The 24,480-nt window shown below is 41.1% G+C and overlaps 1 protein-coding gene and 1 non-coding gene across 2 annotated transcripts in view; one reads left to right on the forward strand and one right to left on the reverse strand.

The window, feature by feature from the left end:
• The window catches only part of GAB2 (GRB2 associated binding protein 2), a 183,790-nt gene that overhangs the window by 99,791 nt on the left and 59,519 nt on the right, over window positions 1-24,480 (reverse strand). The window lies entirely within an intron of this gene.
• TRNAC-ACA lies at window positions 791-862 on the forward strand. Its single transcript has one exon. It is a non-coding gene; the product is annotated as a tRNA-Cys (tRNA).

A 24,480-nucleotide genomic window follows, 5' to 3' on the forward strand; every position in this document is an offset into this window, starting at 1 on the left:
AGTTTCTTTTTATTGAGATTTTTTTTTTCTTCCCATGTCTACCTCTCTGACTTTCCCTTAGGCTTTGTAATGTTGATCTCTGCAAGAGAACCAGATATAATGACAGAAATTGTAACCTCTTACCTGAGTAAACAACTTAAAGTAGACATGCTGTAAGAAAATTTACATGACTAACCAAACTCAGCAATGAGTTACACGAGAGGCTTTCTATTCATTTTTAAGGCAGGAAATTATTATTAAAAATTCATTTAAGGTAATGAATTTATACATTCAGTATTCTACCATGTACTCTTCCAGGCACTCTGCCAGGGGCTGAGGGACTGAGTAAACAATACAGACATGGTCCTTGATCTCAGAGCCTGGTGCCTAGCAGAAATGTCAACAAGAAACAAGTAATTACAATAAAGCATGATCAATATTATGATAAAGATAAACATGGTGTGCTAGTGGGATGAATAGAAGAGTGTCTTATCCTTACTGAAGGGATCAGAAAAAGCCAGTGGAAACAGTTAGGGAATTCGGACTTTATCCTCAGGACCAGAGAAGTATTGTAGTTTCCAGAAGAGGAGAGCTTATGGCTGGATTTCTGTTCTGGAAAGATCACTCTGGTTGGTGTGTGAAAAGCTGGAGAGGAGTAACTACAGTCAAGCACCATCAACCAGGAGGCTATTACAGTCCCAGTGAGAGGTGAGGCTGGCTTGGGCTACTGTGGGGTAATGGAGAGAAAGAGGAGGCCACACAAAGGACATATTTAATAGCTAGAATCAACTTCCTATTCATTGCTAGGACTTCCCTTGTGGCTCAGACGGTAAAGCGTCTGCCTACAATGCAGAAGACCCGGGTTCGATCCCTGGGTTGGGAAGGTCCTCTGGAGAAGGAAATGGCAATCCACTCCAGTACTCTTGCCTGGGAAATCCCATGGATGGAGGAGCGTGGTAGGCTAGAGTCCATGGGGTCGCAAAGAGTCGGACACGACTGAGCGACTTCACTCACTTGATTCATTGCTAGAATGTGAGGGCTGATACAGAAGAATGACTTCTAGACTTCTGGCTTGAGCCAACTGAATGCAGCTTTCCTGGAGCACTAGGAATTTGGTACTGGGTAGATGATACTGAGTATAATTTTAGACATTTACACCTGGAAGGTCTCCAAGACATTTCTGTGGCACTGAACTATGTAAGCCAAGGATTCAGTCCTCACAGTGCACAGGTGGGCTGGAAATACAGATTTGGACGTCATCAGCCTATAGGCCTGGTAACTGAGGCAATGGGAGTGGATATGATCATCCTTCTAACAAGGGTTTATTGAGCTCAGCACAGTACCAACTGCTATGAGACACGGCAGAGGGGAAGAGTTTCCCCAGATCACTCCTTCCAGGATGCCTTCCCACGATCGTAGACTAATGGAAATACAACTGACCTCTGTTACTGTTACTACTTACTTACCTATTTATGCTGTACCACTCAAGAGGTAAGTCTTGGCTGGCTTATCTTGCCTATAGATTGTAAATAATTCCTCACAGGCAGGAACCGCGTCTCATATCTCTTTACTTCCAGACCACAGCAGTGTCTGGAGCATAGTGTGTGTGTTTAGTGTTTGGAAATTGATGTTGTAATAAGGAAATACAGCACAAATTACACTGCATTTCCTCTAACACCATTTGTTTTATAAACATTACACAGGAGGAGGGAGAAGACTATATTATCTGTTTTAACCAAACTTTTGTTTTTGGACAAGTTTTCAAAAGTGCTCCACTTGCTGAAAAAAACAGATACGTTCTTAAATTGTGAAATTATTTCCACCTCCTGTCAAGTCTTTGGTCACGAGCATATACCAGGTGTCTGCTACTAAGCTCTGGACAGCTCTGCAGCAGTCTTCAATGGTACCTGCCTAAGAGAAGCTCTTTTTCATAGTACTCTTGATCCTGAGTGGTGATTTATTAACACTTATTTATTCATGGTGTTGTGATGGAGGCTAGTCTGAGAGACACAGAGCTGGCGTCTGCCCACAAGTGTGCCTATAATCTCCAACAGCATAGATTACCAAGAGAGGTTTGGATAGAAGATACAGATAAAACATTAAGACTAGGTAAGATTAAATACTGACATTCCACTCAGACAGAATACTGAGTACATCAGAGTAGAGCAGAGAAAGGAAAAGGGAATGTTAAGGGAGTGTAATGGTTAGAAAAAGAGAAGGGTTGGAGGGAAAACAATGACAAGTTTTTTGGGAGTCTGAGAAAGATAAAAACACAATCAAGCATAGCAGCCTCCACACTGTTAAGGAGAGGGGAATATCTGAGGTCACAGAAGGGGACAGGCTTTGTGCTAAGTGATTTACATGCAGTCTCTCATTATTGATTGCAATCCTATGAGGTAGGAATCCTTCGTCCCATTTTATGGATAGAGTAACTGAGCTCAGGGAAGTGGAAGAATTTCATAAAGATCTCATGACACTCAAGTATTTCCAAACGCAAAAGACTGTAAAGCCTCTGGATAAAATTCTGTAGGGTGGTTGGTCATTTTCACTTATTTAATTCAAATTAATTCACTTATTAATTCACTTAGTTAATTCAAAGTCATCCATTTTACAGTGATGTGCTGGAGTCAGCTTCTATCAGCTCACAAAAGCTGATTGTTAAATTTTCAGTAATTCTGCAACTCAGCTGACTTCACCTTAGTAATCTGAAATCAGTCGGTGGGAGTATTTACATCATGGAAACTGGCAAATTCTATAAATCAGGGTATCTTTTTTTTTTTCTTTCTCAGAACCTGCTGTTAAACGTTTATCAGCACACTGCTGCTTAAGAACCTTAGAGACGGAAGGGAATGATTTTTATCTCACTTGCCAAGTCCCATCCAAGTCCTACCTATGGGTTCCAGTTGGACTGTGCTGAGAAGCGTTCTGAGACTTCTTTTGTGTTTATCTACCGTAAAGAAACTGCTAAAACCACAGAGATGTTTCTCATGGGCAGAGAGGGGGAAGTGGCAGCAGCCGTTCCTTGTACCTTCCACCTCTGGCACAATCTAATGCTTTGAATCTAGAGATGGAGAAAAAAAGAGACCCAGAGACGGAAGGTCGTTTACCTGAAGCCACTTAGTGAACAGGGTTGAGGCTAGACGTCCGATAACCCGATGTCTTGTCCAGTGATCTCCCTAGGCAGCACAGAGAGGGTGAAGTTGAGGCACTCTTACTTAGCTAGCATTAGTAATGCTGAGCAGCATTTAGTAACTGTGGCCACCAAGCAGGAATGCCACAGAGGGCATACAGGTATACAGCGACGGGCGAACTGGACGAACTCCTGGGCCTCTTGGCCCTGAAAGCCTATGATGCTAGGTTTCCAGGAACTCTATCAATCCTCATACGCACCTTCTTCCTGACCACAGAAACTACTACCAACCTAAAGTATGCGATTTCTAAGAATCTTACATGACTTAGCAACACCCTGACAACCACCACACTGTCAGTAGTCGAGAGATATAGAGATTATACTTAGAGGGTGATTTTACCAGAAAACATGAGCTGAATAATGCCATGAACAAAAAAGAAAATCCACAATTGCTTACTCCTATGAATTCCACTAGTAAATTATTCCTAAAGCATTTTCACTCATTTAAACACTGCATTTTTTGAAGTAACAATGCTCAAGAATCAAGAGGTATAAAATGGCAAACAGAAAAACGTCTTCTTTCACCGTAACTCCAGCCATCTTGCTTTCTGCTTTGTAGAGATAATCACTGTTATGAGTTTCTTGTGTTTCAATTCAGAGACAGTTTATGTATGCATCAGTGAATATGTATAATATTTCCTTTTTCATACAAATGGCCGTATACTATGATTCAGTATCATGACAGATAATGTAACTGAGGCTTATTTTTTTCCACTTAAATTATATCTTGGGGCTCATTCCATATTAGTACCCAAAGAAGATGCTTCCAACCTTGTCAGATAAATGTCTTATTTAAAACCATCACAACTTGATGCCAGAGGAGGGCCAGCAAACACAAACACCATTCAAATGAAAAAACTACTTAAGCTCATGTTGATAAACATTTCGGGGGATTTTGCTTTTGCATTACTTTAGTTTTCCTTGTAAAAATGAAATGATACGTCATGGTCACAGGTCAATAAAATTAGAGTAGTAAACTCTAATTGAATCAAATTTGTACAGTATTTTTTCTGTGGGTTAAAAAATCTAAATGAAGAGCTAAAAACTAAATTATGGTCATGAAAGTGTTCTGAAGGGCTTTCCTATAGGAAATGAAATTGTTACTTTAAATTAGCTTTGTCTTATTCCAAAAAAGATTCAGATTAATTATTTCATTATTTGCCTGTGAGGTGTCTACATTCTCCTCTGAGTTTCCTGAAGTGCTTGAGCTTCTCAAGAGTAACAGTTTGTTCATCTTTGTATTCTCAGATACAGACAGAGACACCAACATGAACAGGGACCTCAGTGATTCTTGTTGAATAGATGAAAACACAGATTAGACAATATTCAAATCACTTGAGCACTCAGTTTGCTACCCTGAAACATGTCCAGAGAAGACACAGTTCTGACCCAGTGAGATGAAGGCTAAGGAGAAACTGAATAGAAATGTATTTGGGCAGAGGACCCTGTCTATTTAACCACAGCCTATGCTCAAGATCATTCATTCCTACTAAGCGCAAATGCAAGTCTCGCTTCAGTCGTGTACGACTCCGCAACCCCATGGACTGTGGCCTGCCAGGCTCCTTTGTCCATGCGGATTCTCCAGGCAAGAATACTGGAGTGGGTTGCCATGCCCTCCTCCAGGGGATCTTCCTGACCCAGGGACTGAACCCGCGTCTCCGTCTGCTGCGTTGGCAGCTGAGTTTTTCATCACTAGTGCCACTTGGGAAACCACACCTCTTATTATTCAATACAATTCTGCAAGTATGTACTGAGCATCTGTGCTGGGTCCCCAGTGGGAACTGGACACGTCTATATCTGGGTCAATTTTTAATCCCTATATTATCATCACTTCTGTACACATCTTATTCCCACCACAGACTGAAACTCTAAAGGAGCATGATTCAATCACCTTTGTATCTGAATATGGAATGGGACTGCTGGGCATTCGAAGTCTAATATATGATCAGAATAGAGACCCATGTACCTCATGCTCGGAATCAGCAGAGAGGGGTGGGGGCAGGGGAAAGTAAGTGATCCAGGGATGTTTCTTGTGGAACTAATAATATCAGACACAAGTCTTAAAGGATTGGAAAAAAAACAATTCCCAAAAGCAAATTCTAGGAACAAGAGATCAAAGATGGAAGAAAGAAAAAAAAAAAAAAAAACAACTTTGAACATAAAGGGGAAGCCATGATCATCAAAATGTATGGAGGTACCAATACTCGTGAAGTGTTCAGGAAACACTTTACTACTGAGTGTTTCTAGAACCGAGAGAGTCTCGGGAAAAGAAGAGAATGAAATAGTAGGTTGAGTCCCAATCACAAGGGGTCTCAGATCATTTAAGAAATAAAATGGTGGGGCCCCAAATTTTAAGTAGAAAAAATATGATATCAGGAGAAAAATTCAGGCTTTAAGAGGAAGACAGAGCTGGGATTATACCCTAAACTCTTAATCAACAGCAGTGAGACTCTGGAGAAGCAATTTAATTCCTTTGACATTGAGTATTTCCTTTATAAGGTGAGTATAATATATACCTTACTAGATTGAAATGAGGAAGAAATGGATGTTTATGAGCTTTATAAACTGGCAAGGGCAACATAAATATTAATTGTTGTTACAATCATAAATTGTGCTTTGGGAAAAAGTCTTATAGCCTTGTTGAAGATTTGCTGGATGTGAGAGGAAAGCCTAGAAGTGGAATAGATAGAAAATGGTGGTGGAGCAATCATTTGCTAGTGCAGACCCTGTTCCTCCACCTGCAGACCCAAGGCCCTGACCCTGAGCTCTTCCTGGAGCAAGACCCTCAGGAATGAAAGGATATATATATTAACCTCTAGACATTCATGATTCCAACAGACTGGACAAAATAAATCCTGGGTCAATGATTTAAATGGGATGACAAAATCAATTTCCTGTTGCAGAGTATTTACTGGTAGCATTGCATCTTCAGTCTTTCCAAACATCAATCCATTAAGCAATCAGCCAAAAACACTGAGTCAGAGGGAGTCTTAAAAAGGACATTAAGTGTAAGATGTTAATAACAGGGGAAATTGGGTATAGGTATGTGGGAACCCTCTGTACTATATTCTTGATTTTTCTACAAATCTAAAACTGTTTGAGGAGATAAAAGTCAATTTTTTTAAAGTAAAAGTTCAGAGTTCCCCACCCCACCCCACCCCCCCATATTAGCCCCAAGCTGAAAACAATCCAGGTATCCATCCATAGGAAAACAGATAAACTATGGTGTGTGCATGAAATGGAATACTGCTAAGCAATAAAATGGAATGGGCTATTAAAATAAACAACAACATGGATGGATTTCAAAAGTATTATGCTGAGTGATAGAAGACATACACAAAAAAGCACATGCTGTAAGACTCTATTTATATGAAATTCCAAAACAGGCAACAATAATTTACAGGGGGGAAAAAATATCAGAATGATGGTTGTTCCTGGAGAGTAGGGTAGGAACTATCCAGAAAGGGCATGAGAAAGCTCTCTGGCACGATGGTAATGTTTTATAGATTTATTGGTGCTTGAGTTACTACATAGGTATATGTCTACCAATTCTCAGAGAACAACCACTTAAGACTTGGGCGTTTCACTCAGTATTTTTACTGAAAGTGAAACTTTCAGTTAAGTTCAGTTGCTCAGTCGTGTCCGACTCTTTGCAACCCCATGGACTGTAGCACGCCAGGCCTCCCTGTCCATCACCAACTTCCAGAGCTTACTCAAACTATGTCCATAGAGTCGGTGACGCCATCCAACCATCTCATCCTCTGTCATCCCCTTCTCCTCCTGCCTTCAATCTTTCCCAGCATTGGGTCTTTTCCAATGAATCAACTCTTTGTATCAGTTGGCCAAAGTAAACTTTACCTTAAAGAAAAATACTGAACAAATACTGAACAAACCCTGGACTTTGGTTAATCAGTTAGTGATATGCATACTGAAATATTTAGGGGAAAATACAATGATGCCTGCAACTTATTTTAAATGCTTTAAAAAATAAGATGAATAATGGATCGACAAAGGGATTGATAGGTGGATAGATATGCAATACAGCAAGTGTCGTAAAATATTAATGGTGGAATCTGGATCGTGGATATATGGGCATAAACTGTAAAATTCTTTGAACTTTGCTGTATGTTTGACATTTTTCATTAAAAGGTTTTGGGAAAAATAAAGAACATTTTGGGGTCTTGTGTCTGGGTTGGGTGATTGAGAGAAAGAGATTATATCTAAGCTTATCAGACCACACTTATAGGCTCCTAAAATTAATAAAAATCCTTTACACTTAACTCTTTACATGAATACACACAGTGTTTCTATATTTATCCTCATTTTATCCCCCAATCTGATTTATGTATCTTTCATCTGTGATCCTTGAGAACATCTTCATTTTAGCATTTGTTGTCATTTCCTATTTTCATTCTGTGTCACCCTACTGGACTTTCGAGAGCTCCTTAAAAGCAGCGTCCTGCCTCTCTTTTCTGACTTTGTGTTCCCTTTGCCTGGGACAATATCTGACATATATACAAGGCATTCACCCAACATTTTTCGGTATATCCCATGAGTGACAAGGAGAGCCGACCAGGTGAATCAGTCCCCTTTGAAAGCCAGGTGGAAACAGAGAAGATTTCCCACAGAGATATGCATCCAGAACATATTCTATGGAAGCAGTTCTGCGCTTGGAAGGAATCAACTAGATGGAGAAGGGCCTGTATTTCCTCTTCTAGTTTCTATCCTGACATATTGCTACCCAAAATACTTTCTAGATGAAACCAGTGTGGCATACACTGTAGGTTGGCTCACTCCACTGCCATCCCACTCTCCTTCTAGTTGAAAATAGTGGAAAACTAAAAAATCACTTTACAGACTGCTTGCAGTTAATCTACCAATTATGCGTATTCACACAAGACAGGTAAGCTGGAAGTGGGGTGACGGCCACTGGCCTCCTCTTGGCTACTTCTTGTGTCCTCTGGCAAGTAAGGACACAGATATTGATACCACAGTGTTCATGAAGCTGAGGCGTTTTTCAGTTTCCTGAGTGCCATGGGGCAGTTGCAGCAGGAGCTTCTCAAGTGTGACCTCCTAACTGCCAGATCACGGCAATGGAGCAGGGGAAGAGGGTTGGATTGATCACCTCAATGGTATTCTAGGGGCGGGCAAAGAATGCGTATCACTTCTGGAGTCCTAGACCAGAACACACAGCTTTAGTTCTTGCTAACATTTGGTTAGCATCTAATACCTAAAGTTAAATTCCTTCCTGTTCAAAGTATCTGGAGTGGTTTCCATTTCTTGCACTGATTCCTGGGTATAAAAATCAAGAAATAAGTTTGAGTTTAAGGGCAGGCCCCTGTGGATGGGAAAGAGATTGCACTTCGGGGTTTTTCCGAGTACCCATTCAAGTACGTGTTGAACCCTACTCTGCGCTGAACATTTGGCTAGTGACTGGCCCTCAAGAAACAGTGGTTTGCTTTAGGTAGAAGATCCATGCAATCATGTGAAAGAAGAGGGCACAGTGATGGATGTTTGAAAGAAGGAAGGAATGGTCAGAATGAGGTCAGATGAACTGGGTGGCTTTAAAGGAGAGAGAAAATGCTTATCCTGAGACCTCAACTCAAACACTAACTAAAATGGTTATTAGGATTTTATGCATAGCACAGTCATCTCCATTATCTCCTTTAACGCTCCTTTCCCACCATCCACTCCCATTTCTGGGGGTTAATATTTGAGTGTTTCCTACGTGGCAGGAACTCACATACATTTTCTCACGTAAACTCTGGAACACCCTACCAAGTGGGATCTGTTATTAGCTCCCTAACTTGCCTGAGGTCTCACAGTTATTAAAAGAGCAGAGCCAGCACTCAAACTCCTATCTTTTGATCCAAATCCTACATTCTTAAGGGATCACAAAGCCAGAATTTCACTTCCTCAGAAGACATAACATGTTTAAAAACTAACACTGTACAAATATGAGGAACTGTTATCCTTGTCACGGAAAACCTCTTTCTCCAAGTTTGAAGTCTTCAAGGTAAGAGAAACAGTGTCCAACTGGTTTGGGCCCTGGAAAGGGACTGAGAGGTCCTAGGCTGGCTTAAGTCAGACTAAACCCACAATGGACAAAAGCAGTGAGGGGCAGAGAAGGAAAAGCAGTTGCTGCCACTACCGCGTCTTCACTAAGCCAGCGCTTTCTCTCCTATATCACTGTTTACAGCTCGCAGGACACTATCCGGGCCTAATAAATGAACGTATCCATTGGGAAGGGGGAAAACACACATGCCCCCTCTGCGTACAAAGGGACATTTGTGTCGGGCAGTCTCAGAGGCTGACACACACCAAGGGTCTGCCCCTCCTCCCCGCACGCCTAGAAACAGACAAGAAAGGCAGCTTTCTGGTACCCACAATGGGGGGAGGCTGTGGCAGGAGAGAGAGCACGCTCTCTCCAAAACTGCTGACTTGATTCATCCCCAACTGACACAATGTGGAGAGGAAGACTTCAGGAAATGGGCAGATTATGTCCAAGAAAAGATTTCCTGCAAGCAGTTAACGGGAAACTAACATGAAAAGCAAGGACTAAAAATACACAGGCTATTGGAAGCTAGCGGTGAGGCCCCAGGGCCCCGCAGTTCTTCAAGAAGTGTCTAAGGAAGCTACTGGCTTGAAACTCTCCCTGAACACCAGCCTAGGAAGACCAACTTGCCACTGGCTTTATTCCTTAGAAAAAGCTCATCAGGCCCCCAGTGTGATTTAAATTTCAATCTAACATTCATCAAATCCTCATTGTATTCTAGGCTCTCTGTTCATATAAGTCATTACTACACAGAAGGCAAGGACCCTAGAGTCTTAGACACAGAGCCTAACTCAAATGACGAGCGAAGGGGATAGGTAGTGTAAATGATATCCCATGTCCATGTGAATTTCGATGATCAAGGAATAAACCTCACAATGTAAGACTTAGGAAGATTTAAAGGGTTGGAAAACCTGCCGGAAGGTGGCTCTGGAATGCAGGAAATCTATTTGTACTTGAAGGCATTTGTAATGACAGATCAAAGCTTGGCTTGAACAGTGAGAAAACTAAAATGCAACTTGAGGAGACTAAAAATTATCTATTACAGGGTGTTGTTTGTTTGATTTTTAAGAAAGAACGTTTCTGTAGATGTTTAAAGGCAGAGGCAGGCCCATGGAGTTTCCTCCATGCCCTAGGGCCTGAGCAGAAATTTGAAGAGACGGAGTTTGTTTTCAGAGTCTTCTCTTTCCCCTTCTCTTGTTTTACTTCTAGAAGCCTAATTTTGCCAACTCTTTATTGAGCCCCAGCATCAGAGTACCCCCTGCAGCACTGAACAACAACAGATCAAGAATCTCAGTTTAAAAGGAAAAACGCATTCTACAAACATCAGAGGGAGGAGGGCATAACTTCTGAAGGGTGTATCACCCTGCCGCCCCATGAATACACTCCTAACCGAGCAGTTTATAAGTCCTCACACCCAGAACCTTGGGCCCCGACTACAAGAGGAAAATCTCATCACAAGTCATCTTTCAAACACTCAAACATGTATACTTTCAGGTTTATAATAAATACTCTGAGACCAAAAATCTTTCTGTGCCATATTTTTGCACCCAATGGGAGCCAGATGTGAAGGTACACTGGAAACCAAAACGTAGGTGGTCCTACGTGATCAGTGTCTAGGGAGGCTGGGCAGGGAGAACAGAACGTTGTTTTTGCCTTTTTTCTTTCTTTTTTTTTAACCAGGGACGATGATCTAAGACTTCTTTTGTTGTAAAATCCCCTGGATGCCTTTGTTGTTGCTGCATTCGACGCCTCTGAGAGCTCCTTCTCTCCTAATGCGGCTCCCAAATCCTTTGGATTATCTGACACCACCACTTCCTGCATCTCTGTGCTCCTTTTCAGTCTTATGGGATCCATTTAAGATCCACAATCCCCCAGGATTTCATCCTCAGCTTCCTCTGTTCTTACTCTCTATACTCCTTGGTGGTTTAGATTCCACTCATTGCAGAGAGTTCTCCTAGACTTACCTTTCCAAACCACACTTAAGGAGCTAATGGGTGGCTGTGAGTAGAACTGGCACCTTTACCTCCATTTGATACCTTCTTCCTATCATCTGTATCAGAGGGAAAGGGGAATTATTTAACTGGCACCCTGAATCTCCTAAGCCTTGGTGAACTGCTTTATTATATAAATAGATAATGAGGATTTTGTGTTTTGTCTCTGTGTGTCTGCACATTAAGTTTATTTTATAACTTGGAAATGTACGTACTGCACCTGTCATTTCATTGCATGTGCGTGTTTGTGTGTGCTCAGTCGTGTACGACTCTTTGAGACCCCCAGGCTGTAGCTCACAGGCTCCTCTGCCCATGGAATTCTCCAGGCAAGAATACTGGAGTGGTTGCCATTTCCTTCTCCAGGGGATCTTCTGACCCAGGGATCAAACCCTCATCTCTTGTATCTCCTGAGTTGGCAGGCAGATTCTTTTCTGCTTTGCCACCTAGGAAGCCCATATCTAAATAATAAGCATCATCAAAGAGTGAAAATTGGACAGGAATTAAAAATATGGGAAAATCAAGTGGCCAAAGGGTGTGAAAACATGATGTTAAGAAATTCTTGGTTTTTGTACTATTGGAAATAAAGAACAAATTCGATCAGTGACGTAAGAAGTGATATAAATTAAACTAGAATATGTTAGCAAACTCTCTGCTTCTAAAATCGGAGTCATGATGAAGAGAAGAGAGCCACTGGATTCACCTACTCGGAGTCTGGCTGTAACTCCCCTGGCGTTACTTCTGAAGACTACGGCGTTAGCCAACGGTGATGCTGAGAGAATACTGGACCCGGCAACGGGGCTCTCCAATGAGCTCTGCTACTAAACACTCCTGTGAAGCATTCACTTAATATATACATTCTTAGCATGTGGTCTCAGCAAGAGATCAGATAATGATTCATACCTCATTGCATATTTCAGTCAATGGGCTTGATTTCCTCATCCAATACTATTTGTCTCTTAAGCCAACTCTCCAAAAAGTTGTAAGGACAGTGGTGGAATATACAAAAGGCACCAGAGAAGCAACCCTGCAATGGTTTCCTTTGGTTGCAGTCTCACATGCGGCAGTGAGGGGGCAGGGCCTAACAGAAAGAAAAGGGCGAAATTCTTCTTAGTGAAGTCAGAGTCAAGACTTAGTTCAGAAGAGGCTAGGGAGTCATAACACAGTACATTGGGGAGAGATGATATACTTCACCCCCTGACAATTCATACTGCTCTCTTAGGAGGAAAACAGCAAGAAGGTGGAAGCTGGAGAAAATGGTGGAGGTCTGAGCAAAAGAAGATAACATTCTTACCCACAGAAAAGCATAATTCAAATCATATTCCACCCCTATACTGTATCAAATCCAGCTAATGGTGAGAAATAGGAAATGTTCTGTCAATCAAAGAATAGCAATTGAGTTCCTCCCTACATTCCATTTCCTTCTCCAGAGGATCTTCCAGATCTAGGGATCGATCCCATATCTCCTGCATTGCATCTGATGGCTGAAAGGCAAGATATTTACCCCTGAACCTCCAGGGAATCCCCGCTTCATACATTCCAGAGGGCACATTCTATGCAAACTCTGAAATTAAGGAGCTCAAAATCTAGCTAAGAATCCATGTGTATTTAAAAAATATAAGTAGCAGATAAACACTATAAGTCATAAGTGATATCAGGAGTTTAGAGCAGTGAGTAACTGCTGCGCTTCTGGGTGGTCTAGGAAAGCTTTATAAGCAACAAACCTGGAGCTGGGCCAGGTCAATGTCAAGGCTTGAACTATGCTGTCCTTCCTGGTTGACCTTTATTCTTTGGATCAATCATCAAGGAATCTTTAAATATGCAATAACAGAAGCCACCAAGTTCATTACATGAGTAAGTAAAAGTACTTTGCAAAATGTAAAATATCATATCACTTGAATCTTTAGAAGAGTAAGATTATTTGTCACCATCAGCATAATAATAGCATTTAACAGATGCAAACTATTATACAAAGGATGGATAAAGAAGGCCTTATGGTAAAGCACCAAGAACTATATTCAATATCCTACGATAAATCATAATGGAAAACAACATGAAAAAGTATATTTATATGTATAACCGAATCACTTTGCTGTACAGCAGAAGTTAACCTATATGTAAATCACCTATACGTCAATAAAATGTAAAAAACAAACACCATTTAATGTTAATTGAATGCTGTGCCAGGCATTACATTATTGACTGGAAAACATAATACCTATTTACAACCTCTGTCTTCCTCTATTATAGTCTAGAAAAGCAGAAGGTTTGCTTTCCTAGCCTTCCTTCTAACTGTGGGTATCCATGTTTCACAGTTCTGGACAGAAAGACATAAGCAGATATGTGCTGAGGGCTCCTGAGAAAGCCTTTGATTTTCATGTAACCATGAGGTTGAAGGCTAACACATGATGAATGGGTGAATGGGAAGATATACAGAATAAACGTCCTTGATCACAACACTGAGTCTCTAAACCAAAGGCAGAAACTTCTTATTTTAGACCTGTAAGGTGGTAATGCTATTTAACATTATTAATGAACACGAGCAAACTCTGGGAGACGGTGAGGGACAGGGAAGCCTGGCATGCTGCAGTCCGTGGGGTTGTGAGGAGTCGGATACGACTTGGTGACTGAACGACAACACTATGTAAACCCCCATCAGTCAGCTTAATAAACTGAAGATATTCCTGACATACTTACCATACACTTAGCAAAGGTTATAGAGTAGACAGGTGACAGAAACAAACTTCAAGCCCGTGTCTGCCAGACCCGAAGCCCTGACCCTTAACTACTGCACTAACAATGGTGTGAGCGGTGTTAGGAAAACCTGGGTCTCCCAATGACCCAAAGCCCTGACCCTTAACTACTGCACTAACAACGGTGTAAGCGGTGTTAGGAAAACCTGGGTCTCCCAATGACCAATCCTGTGTTTGTTTCAGTTGGAGGAAACTTTACGTTCTGGGTACATCTTAGTGATACATTTGAAAGAACAATGACGCTAACTTCCTTGGCTCTCAGTTTAGGAGTAAAGGGACTCAACTTATTGATTTATACCAGTTATCTTCTCCTGATTCCCTTCTTGACAAGTCTATGACCTTCTTCTTCCACTCTGATTTTCTTTCATGTTTGAAATCCAGAAAAACATTTCCCTGCAGAAAATTTTCATATCCCCTGTCTGTTCTGCACCCATCTGGACTTTGGAGATGGCCACAAATGAATTTTGTCCTTGTTTTCTATACAACAGACAAGTTTCATTTCCACAAGCATCTGATAACACTTAAAAATAAACAGCAGACTGTTTCTGGAGCATCTCTTATCCCCTTGCAATAGACCAAACTGGAAGATCATTCAGAAATATCTCAAAAAGCCTAAAACAACACTGAGCTGATGGGGATAGTGATCAGCTGTTGGCAGCTTGTTAGGGTTTTCATGACTTCACTTGAGAGTGAAATGTACTCTTCCTCTGTGGTTATGACTGGTCATTAGCAGGAGGATTAATGGGGCTGCTTTGGCTGTCATGGAAAGCTTAAGACACGTTCTTTATGTGGATCCCTTCTCTGCAAAGCTGATGGGTCACCTCCCTCAGCCAATTAGCTAATTGTCTGAAATCACTCCTCATAGATCAAGAAACACTGTCTGGTGAATGAACTCTGTTCATGCAAAAAGCAAGAGCCTTTTGTTTCCTTTTGAAGACCCTATTCAACTCTAAGGCCCCTTCCATCTACAACATTCTAAATTCTACAAATATGAACAATCAGTTCCAATGAATGAATCTTTCTGGGTTTATGACAAATGAATGTTTGTTTTTTTAAAACTATGGGGGCTTTTTTTTTTTTTAAAGAAAAAATTGTTTCTTAAATGCAGCTTCCTGACTGTGCCAGGTGTGAAACAGTCAGTCAGAGCAGCAGCAGTGGTGCTGGGCATCACTGGCTGTTCCCCTCAAAGCTTGTTGGATTAATGTCATCCTGGATGCTTTCTAGTCTGCTGACCAAGCACGGTCTTCCCAGAAAAATCTAGACTGACTGCTCAATTCTAACCAAAACAAAGCACCAAATCCTAAAAGTTCAGGGCTATCTGGAAGACTGGTAGCTGGCTCTCACTATATAAACAAGAGTGAGTGGCCCCTTTTTTTGTGGCTAACACTAGAAACTGGAGACAACGTCCATCTTCGGCCTGCTGGGAGAAGATGGGCTGAGAATCAGTCACCTTGCATTGGGTGGCAAGACACCCTTACTTACACTATTTGCATAATGTCTCTCAATGATTCTTATTTTCTTCTTCCAAATACAGTGTTATTTTACTCAGGTGCTATTCCCCCTAGTACTAAGATTTGTTTCTTCAAAAGACTAAAATCCCACAAGGACAGAAAAAAGGGAGAGCCCAAATCTCCTGCAACTGAGAATATTGGAAAAACTTTACTGGAGATGTAATATAAGACCTAAATTAAGGATGGACAGAATTTTACTAAATATAGATGAGAGAAGGAGTAAAAGAAAGTTCCCCAGGAAAGAGATAACGGAAAGAGTACATATCATGTAACAGATACCATGCTTTCATATAAATTCTTATCTATGCCTTATAATGACAATGCTAGAAAAGCCGGGTTCTCTCATAGCCTTTAAACACTTGAAGAAATCTACCCCAGGTTACAAAGCGAAGAAGTGACTCTAGGTCTCAAACCCAGATCTGGCTCCCAAGCATCTTTCCCACCACACTACTGAGGAATGGCATGCAGAGGTGGGAAAGACGTGGCTCATTTAGGGGACGTGAACCGAAATAATGTGGCGGGCAAGGTTACGGCAGCTTCTGAGTACCTGCTCTTTGGGAGTCACCCTTGAAAGAAAAGAACCCCGTAAGACAGACCCTACCAGTGCTTTCAGGTATAACCACAGTGAAACTGTCAACCCTTTGACAAGGGAAATCAGAGAGTAAGGTCATGTCTTTTAGTAGTCATGGAGCTGACACTCTTGTTCAGGGCCATGATGGTTGCTTCTTTCATCATCTCCATTTGGCAACATATTCAGATTGAACCTCAAAACTATCTGAGCCTTGATCCCACTGTGTACTAGTGACGCAGGTCAGCGTATACAAAAGGCAATGGTTATTCAAGGGGAACACATGGTTATTCAAGGATATTCAAGATATCCTACATATCTACATTTTGAACTCTATATGGATTCTCCCCAAATATCTCATAGTCTTTTTCCATTTACCAACATTATGCCTTTTCCTATTTCTCTATTCACAGGCTCTAAAATAAGGGCTAATGCATAGAAGTTGCTTATTAGAAGTTTACTGAAAAAATGATAAATAATAGGCATTCAATAAGTGCTTGTTGAGTAAATAAATGAACTGGATATTTCTGTTAGAAGTGCATGAGAGATGTTAAGCCACAGACTCAAGGTTAGAGGACTGGGGTACAATGTAAAGTAACATGGTAAATACAAGCTAGAGCCACTAGACAGACTAGGGGCACCCCGAATGCCAAGCATGGGAGTCTGACTCATTTTAGGCAACGACAAAGAGAATCCTGAATGTTGCTGAGGATGAAAACCTCATGCACGATGGTGGTGGGGTAAAACCCCAAAATGACTCCAGGGTTTTGGCTAACAGCCTGAAGGTACCAGACAGCTGTTGGGAAGACAGTGAACTCTCTGAAGGGAGAGGGCCAGGGAGATGGAATGAAAGCAGAATCCTTGTCTGTCTTTGCTTCACAAAGTTCCTCACTTTTCCATGATGATCCAGAAGATCTAATTCCCCTGCTATTTTCTTACTGTCATCTTCACCCTTTGTCTCAGCTATTTTTCTCTTTGGAATCCTCTGACCACTCCTCACATTCCTGATGCAAGTTACCATTTGATTGGATAAGTGTAATAATGTGTCACCGTCTCAGAAATGTTTAAAATGCCTCAGAATTTCCAACCTCTGTGGGAGAGAAAGGTCAGTGTAAATATATTGTGTTCTTGTCCCTCTGGACAAGACAAACTTCGCCTACTCAGTTCTGGCCAAGAGCCAAGGCTGAGTGAATTGCTTTCTTTCCACCTACCCTACTAAAGCAAAGCAGAAATAAATACAGGGAGTATCTCACTGCGTGGCCTATGCGAGTAAGACTGCACCTGCCTTTTGCTTTCCAGATGTGCCTACATGCTAGTGGGAACACCATTAACTGTTCTGCCCGGAACTCAGCCCAGTGCCTGTGCTTAAGCTCATCCTCACACCTCCAGGACCCTCACCTCACTCTCCCACTGTGCTGAAACTATACTCCTCCTTCAAGGCCTACCTTAAATGCTACCTCTATGATGCTTTCTTTTATCTTTTAAATGAAATGCAAAACCTTCCCCATGTAAACCCCTTTGACACCCTGTCCCTTACAAATCACAAGACTTGTGAGATAGTTTCTGCTGAATGTCTTTTCTCTCACTCTATTCCATTCATAAGACATTAGTTTTGAGGCCAGGGGCTATGTAATTTGGACATTCCTTATGGTTCCAAATAGGAAAAGGAGTACATCAAGGCTACATATTGTCACCCTGCTTATTTAACTTATATGCAGAGTACATCATGAGAAACGCTGAGCTGGAAGAAGCACAAGCTGGAATCAAGACTGCCGGAAGAAATATCAATAACCTCAGATATGCAGATGACACCACCCTTATGGCAGAAAGTGAAGAGGAACTAAAAAGCCTCTTTATGAAAGTGAAAGAGGAGAGTGAAAAAGTTGGCTTAAAGCTCAACATTCAGAAAATGAAGATCATGGCATCTGGTCCCATCACTTCATGGCAGATAGATGGGGAAACAGTGGAAAGTGTCAGACTTTATTTTCGGGAGCTCCAAAATCACTGCAGATGGTGACTGCAGCCATGAAATTAAAAGACGTTTACTCCTTGGAAGGAAAGTTATGACCAACCTAGATGGCATATTAAAAAGCAGAGACATTACTTTGCCAACAAAGGTCCGTCTAGTCAAGGCTATGGTTTTTCCTGTGGTCATGTATGGATGTGAGAGTTGGACTGTGAAGAAAGCTGAGCGCTGAAGAATTGATGCTTTTGAACTGTGTTGTTGGAGAAGACTCTTGAGAGTCCCTTGGACTGCAAGGAGATCCAACCAGTCCATTCTAAAGGAGATCAGTCCTGGGTGTTCACTGGAAGGACTGATGCTAAAGCTGAAACTCCAATACTTTGGCCACCTCATGCGAAGAGTTGACTCATTGGAAAAGACTCTGATGCTGGGAGGGATTGGGGGCAGGAGGAGAAGGGGACGCCAGAGGATGAGATGGCTGGATGGCATCACTGACTCAATGGACGTGAGTCTGAGTGAACTCTGGGAGTTGGTGATGGACAGGGAGGCCTGGCGTGCTGCGATTCATGATGTCGCAGAGTTGGACACGACTGAGGGACTGAACTGAACTGAAATCTGGTTCCCAGTGTAGTGTCTGTACTTACTACAAGTAGAAAGCTATCAAACACTTGCTGAAATAATGAAATTATTACTTTCAATGAACTTCCACACATATTACTTCCAGGCATGATTATCCCTACTTTACAAATAAGAAAACGCAGGCCACGTAAAAGTGACTCAGAAAACAGACCAAGTTTTTCACAGAGGCTGAGATAAAAGGCCCACATAAGAGGATGCAGATTGACTCTGGACACTTCTTGGATAACTGCTCCCATCTTTTATTGAATAACCCATCGAGAACATAAACTGCTAGATTTTTGGGGAGTAAATTTGTTGATATGCATATTGAGTCAAGAAGAAATTCACGCAATCTGAACCAGTACGTCTATTTCGCAAAATTCATCTTAAGAAAATATCTAGAGATGTGGACAGACTTGCACAAGAAGAGGACCACTGCACTGTTGTTTAAGACAGTAATAAAATCTGTAAAATCTCTTGCTTCCCAATTGACAGATTGAAAGTAAGTTTGTATCTCTTTCTTTCCAAATCCCAAAGAGGCACACAGGGAATAAATTAGTACTTGTGGTTATGGTGGAGAAAGAGAAATAAAGGGAGAAAAAGGAACAGACTAGAATTTTTTAACACTTTTCAAAAGATGAAAAATAGATGTATGTACATAAAACCCAAGTGACAACAGGCCAGGCAAAGAAACATGGGGAAAAATTGCATGCAGTATTCAATGTTGATCCTCAGTGGGCTGGGAAAGGTCCCATGATGAACATTAGAGCATCACTGTCCAATAGAAATGTAATGCAGGCCACATACATAACCCTGAAATTTATTTTTACATTTAAAAAGTAAAAAGAAGTAGGTGAAATCAATTTTAATAATGTCAACTACAAATTGGCACTTGCCATCTACCTCTACAAGGATTAAATAACGTGCTGCTGTAGCCACTGACTTTCAATACCCTCTGAAAGGAGTTCAGGGTGCAGAAAAGAAATGAGGCACTCTTTGCTCTAGGAAAAACTGGCACAACAGGTCTTCAGATAGTTAGGTATTTTCAGGAGCCAATTTTATGAGCCCAATTCTTGTATTTCCTATCTAGAAAAGCACTAAACTCCTTCATGGTGATGACTACTCCTCATTACCAGTGCAAGGAAACCTTCTGCAAAAAAAATATGTGCTTGACTGCATGTACTCCCCCTTCACCAAAATCTCATATATACTGACTTGTACCTTACCTCCCTGGAGCAGTTTCTTAGAGTTATATGAGATGCTGTCTCCTGGGCTATAGTCCTCATTTTGCCCCAAATAAAACTTAACTTAAAAAAATGCACAATGTGAAAGCTGCAATTCAGCAATAATATATCCAAAATATCATCGTTTTAACATATAATCAATATAAAATGAATTTTGAGTTTTTCTTTGAAATCCAATGTGCATTTTACACTTATAGCAGATCTTAATTCAGATGAGCCAGGTTTCAAATGCTGAACAGCTCACACTTGGTTACTGGCTATTATACTCCACAGTGCAGAATTAGAGGTTAAGGAGAACAAGGTCAGGAAGAGGAGCAGAAATCAAAGTGATTAATTTCAGGGCTGCCTAAATAACCATCTGGGCAAAACATTTTAGATATGCATGGACTTCAAAGTTTAATTCCTATGCGTTCTTTCTGAAACTACTACCAAGGATGCTAAAAGCAAAAAAATAAAAAATCTTAAAAAGAAGATGACATGGGGCACAAGAAAGGAGATTTAACTCAGGACTTCAGGGAAATGGCAGCAGGCTTTGAAAATAGAAATGAAACTCTCTGGACTTAAGAGAAGAATGTGTCAAGATGGAAGTCATTTCCCGCAAAAAACAGTATGAATACGAGCTAAATGATGTGAGTAGTCATAAGGTAAAGGCAGATGTTTCTTTCTTCAGTCCAGGAAAAAAAGGCAATTAGAAAATCCAAGGAAAACAAAAAGCAAAGACAAGGTATAAACACAAAGCAAAGAGAATGTGGCAAGTGATGGAATGTAGAAAGAGAATCTCTTTGATCTTGATGTTTAGAACATTCTGGCTTAAATGTCACAAGTTTGTATAGCTGAACCTTATTTTCTTCCTAGTGAGTCAAACTATGCAACTCAGTTCTGTTGTGATAAGTAGGTAACTGTAATACTACAAAATATACACACTACTTAATTCTTAGAATCAAATGCACAGGTAAAACTTCCGACTTATTTTATAGATCTGAATATAAATATTATCTAGCTACACAGTACATGTCTTAAGATAGGAATGGACTGATTTTCTCTTTTTACCCGGTGGAGAGTCAAAATATTCTATATACAGTAGGGAGGGAAAAACACAATTTTAGGACTAAGTGGTATGCTGCATACAACAAGTTTGATGTACTGGCTTTAATGATTCAGTGATGCCTCTTTGTGCAGGAAAACAAAGGTTCCAGTTATCTAGTGTTACAAACTGGCTTCATGAGTGAGCCACACTACGGCCATTAAATTATCCTCTGAATTTATAATAAGTGTTTTTAAGCTTAAAATGTTAAATGAAATAAACTGTACCCAAAACTGTAGAGACAGAATGAAGCCTAGGCAAATGGAATGAAATCTGAGCTACACTTACGTATTAGGAGAGATTTAGGTTAGAGTTCAGTAAGCACGAAACTTAAAGAGGCGTGGGACTCTAGCTGAGACAAAAGTGCTACAAGGAGCAGCCAAGGTTAAGAGTGAGGCACTGGCACCACCTCTGATCCAGCTCTGTCATTATTCCCTCTTTCCCAAAGCACACACTTTGTACTCATTAAATAGCCACAGATTTAGATCCTCAAGGCTACTTGAATGATTTAGGATGGCCAAGGAACCATCAAACTAGGCAGGGTAGTCAAGGGAGGCTTTTTAAATTTTTGTTTATCTATTTAATTATTTCTGGTTATACATTTTATTGCTCTATTGTTTAAACTTTTTATTTTGTTTGGGGGAATAGCCAATTAACGATGTTAATGCTAGTTTACTTATCATTTAGTTAGTATGTGATAGCTTCAGGTGGACAGTGAAGGGATTCAGCTATACATATACATGTATCCATTCTCTCCCAAACTCTCCTCCCATCCAGGCTGCCACATAACACTGAGCACACTCCCTATGCTATCCAGTAGGTCCTTGTTGGTTATGCATTTTAAATACAGCAGTGTGTACATGTCCATCCCAAACTCCCTAACTGTCCCTTCCCGTTATACTTTCCACACCCAGCTTCGCAACTATAAGTTCGTTCTCTGTTTCTATTTTGTAAGTAAGTTCATTTGTATCATCTCTTTTTTAGATTCCACATATAATGGATGTCAAATGATATGTCTCTTCTGTCTGACTTACTTCACTCAGCATTTTTTTTTTTTTTAATTCAAATGTGGGCTTTCCTGGTGGCTCAGTGATAAAGAATCCACCTGCCAATGCAGGAGACGCAGGTTCAATCCCTGGGTCGGGAAGATCCCTTGCAGAAAGAAATGGCAACCCATTCCAGTGTTCTTGCTTGGGAAATCCCATGAAGAGAGGAGCCTGGCGGGTTACAGTCCATGGGGTCGCAAGATTCAGACATGACTTAGTAACTAAACAACAAAACAGTTGCTGTAGAATATTATATGTTATAGGTATACACTATAGTGATTCACAATTTTTAAAGCCTGTATTATAAAACATTGGCTTTACTCCCTGTACTGTACTTGTAGCTTGTTTTATACCTAAAAGTTTGTACCTTCTCCTCCCCTCCTCCTCTATTGCCCCTCCCCTTCCCTTTCCCTACTGGTAACTACTGATTTGTTCTCTGTGTCTGTGAGACCACTTCTTTTTTTTGTTATGTTCACTAGCTTGTTGTACTTTCCAGATTCCACATATAGATGATAACACAGAACACTTGTCTTTCTCTGTCTGATGTATTTCCCTTGGCATAATGCCCTCCAAGTCAACCCACATTGCTGCAAATGGAAAAATTATTTTTTATGGCTAAGTAATATTCTATTCTGTACACCACATCTTTTTTATCTATTCATCTGTTGATGGACACTTAGGTTGCTTCCTTATCTTGGCAATGCTGCCACAGACACTAGAGTACATGTATCATTTAGAATTAGTGGTTTTGTTTTTTCCGACATATACCCAGGGGTGGAATTGCTGGCTTATATGGTAGTTCTGTTTTTAGTTTTATTTGAGACACCACCATCATATTTTCCACAGTGGCTGCACCGATTTACATTTCCACCAACAGTGTACAGGGGTCAAGGGAGATTTCTTGGAAGAGCTAAGCCCTGAACTGTAACCTCAAAGGATATGTAGGTTGGAACATGGTAACTGTGGAGACCACGGAATCCTTAATGGACAAAGTGGAAGCAGAAACCAGCTCCCAGACTGAAGTGCTAAGGAGGATCTCATGGAAGGCAGGAGAACGCGGTCAGCTGGAAGACACGGTGACCAGCAGGCACTGGGAGACGCTGTCTTGTCCTCACCCCACCGCCGACACAGAGACTGCTTTTCAGGACTGTATTTCAGAAGATGGAGGTGTAACCACAAATGGGTAAACTGGGTTTCCGTTTTCCTCCCATCAACCTACACTCGATCCTCTCTGTATGAGACCGACTGTCCTTTCTCTACTTGTCTTACACCTCACATTTCTCCCCATAAGTTTCCCACTAGCAAATAATCACATCAACGACAGAAGAGTTTGCTTCCAGGGACCAGGACAGTCGACTTGGCAGCTGGTCGGACAGTCCAGCAGGCAGAATGACTACAGTGCTTTCCCACGCCGGACTTTGAAATCTGACTGCCCCACTCGGCCAGAGAGAAAGCAGGGTATTTATTAAGGCGCCTTAGATAGATCTTTGTACTCAAAAAACATCCTGTGTAAGTCTCAAACACCTCTTCTCTGCACTTTCCGGGAGCTGGGGTTGGAACCTAAAACTTCTCACCCCAAGTTCCATGCTCTTCTCTCTATACCATACTACCTCCTAGAGAGTGAGGAAGAAGAGGGAGTGAATTTACCAAAGCTACAACGATGAAGAGCAAGAACTGAGCACTATAGCCTGTTATCTTCCCATTCCCTCCGGTATTTTTAAAAAGAAACAAAACACTCCTGCTAAGCAAGACTCAGAGATTCCTCAAAGACGACAAAAGTGAACAGCCTTAAATAGACTTTTCTTTAAAGGGCAGGAGGGCACATTAAATATCAGAGCACAGGGGACTTTTCTCTGACATGATTCTGTCCTGGCTGAAAGAAGGTTTTTGGGGGAAAAGACTATTTCCCCAGTATGAGCACAGCATCTAAGAGATTCCACAAGGGGTAGTGAGTTGGAGAGGGAAAGGAGGGAGGCTGACTCACTGTTTGTTTTCCAAAAATAAAAACTCAAACCAAACACAGTGAGACTCAGCTATCCAGCTGGGTATTCCAAGGATTAACTGTCTGTGTGGCCAGGCACTTAACTTCATATTTCTGATGGACCAGCTGTAAAATGGGAGAAGAATTCAGAATATGGTTTCTGGTCAAGAGAGCACCAAGAGAGCTGTATTTATAGCTTCTGAAATACAAACCAATGCAAATGGCCTGACATAGAACCCTTGGCCTTAGGTCCCAACATCCTTACTATGGAAAATGTAAGTTTGGGCTGGGGATATGAATGTCCTCAGAAAGGCAGTGTTACCTCACATTTTTATATTCTTTTCACAGGTTACAGCTGGGCATTTTATAATATAGATTCTACCTCAATGTTTAAAACAAAATGCCGGCATAATAGACTAGAAAGTATATGCATTTTGTTGTTGGGAAATTATGAGTTTGAATTGTGGTTGTATGATTTGAGCAAATTACTTAATCTTTCT

The sequence above is a fragment of the Bos indicus x Bos taurus genome, chromosome 29 (genome assembly GCF_003369695.1).
Source record: "Bos indicus x Bos taurus breed Angus x Brahman F1 hybrid chromosome 29, Bos_hybrid_MaternalHap_v2.0, whole genome shotgun sequence".
Taxonomy (NCBI): domain Eukaryota; kingdom Metazoa; phylum Chordata; class Mammalia; order Artiodactyla; family Bovidae; genus Bos; species Bos indicus x Bos taurus.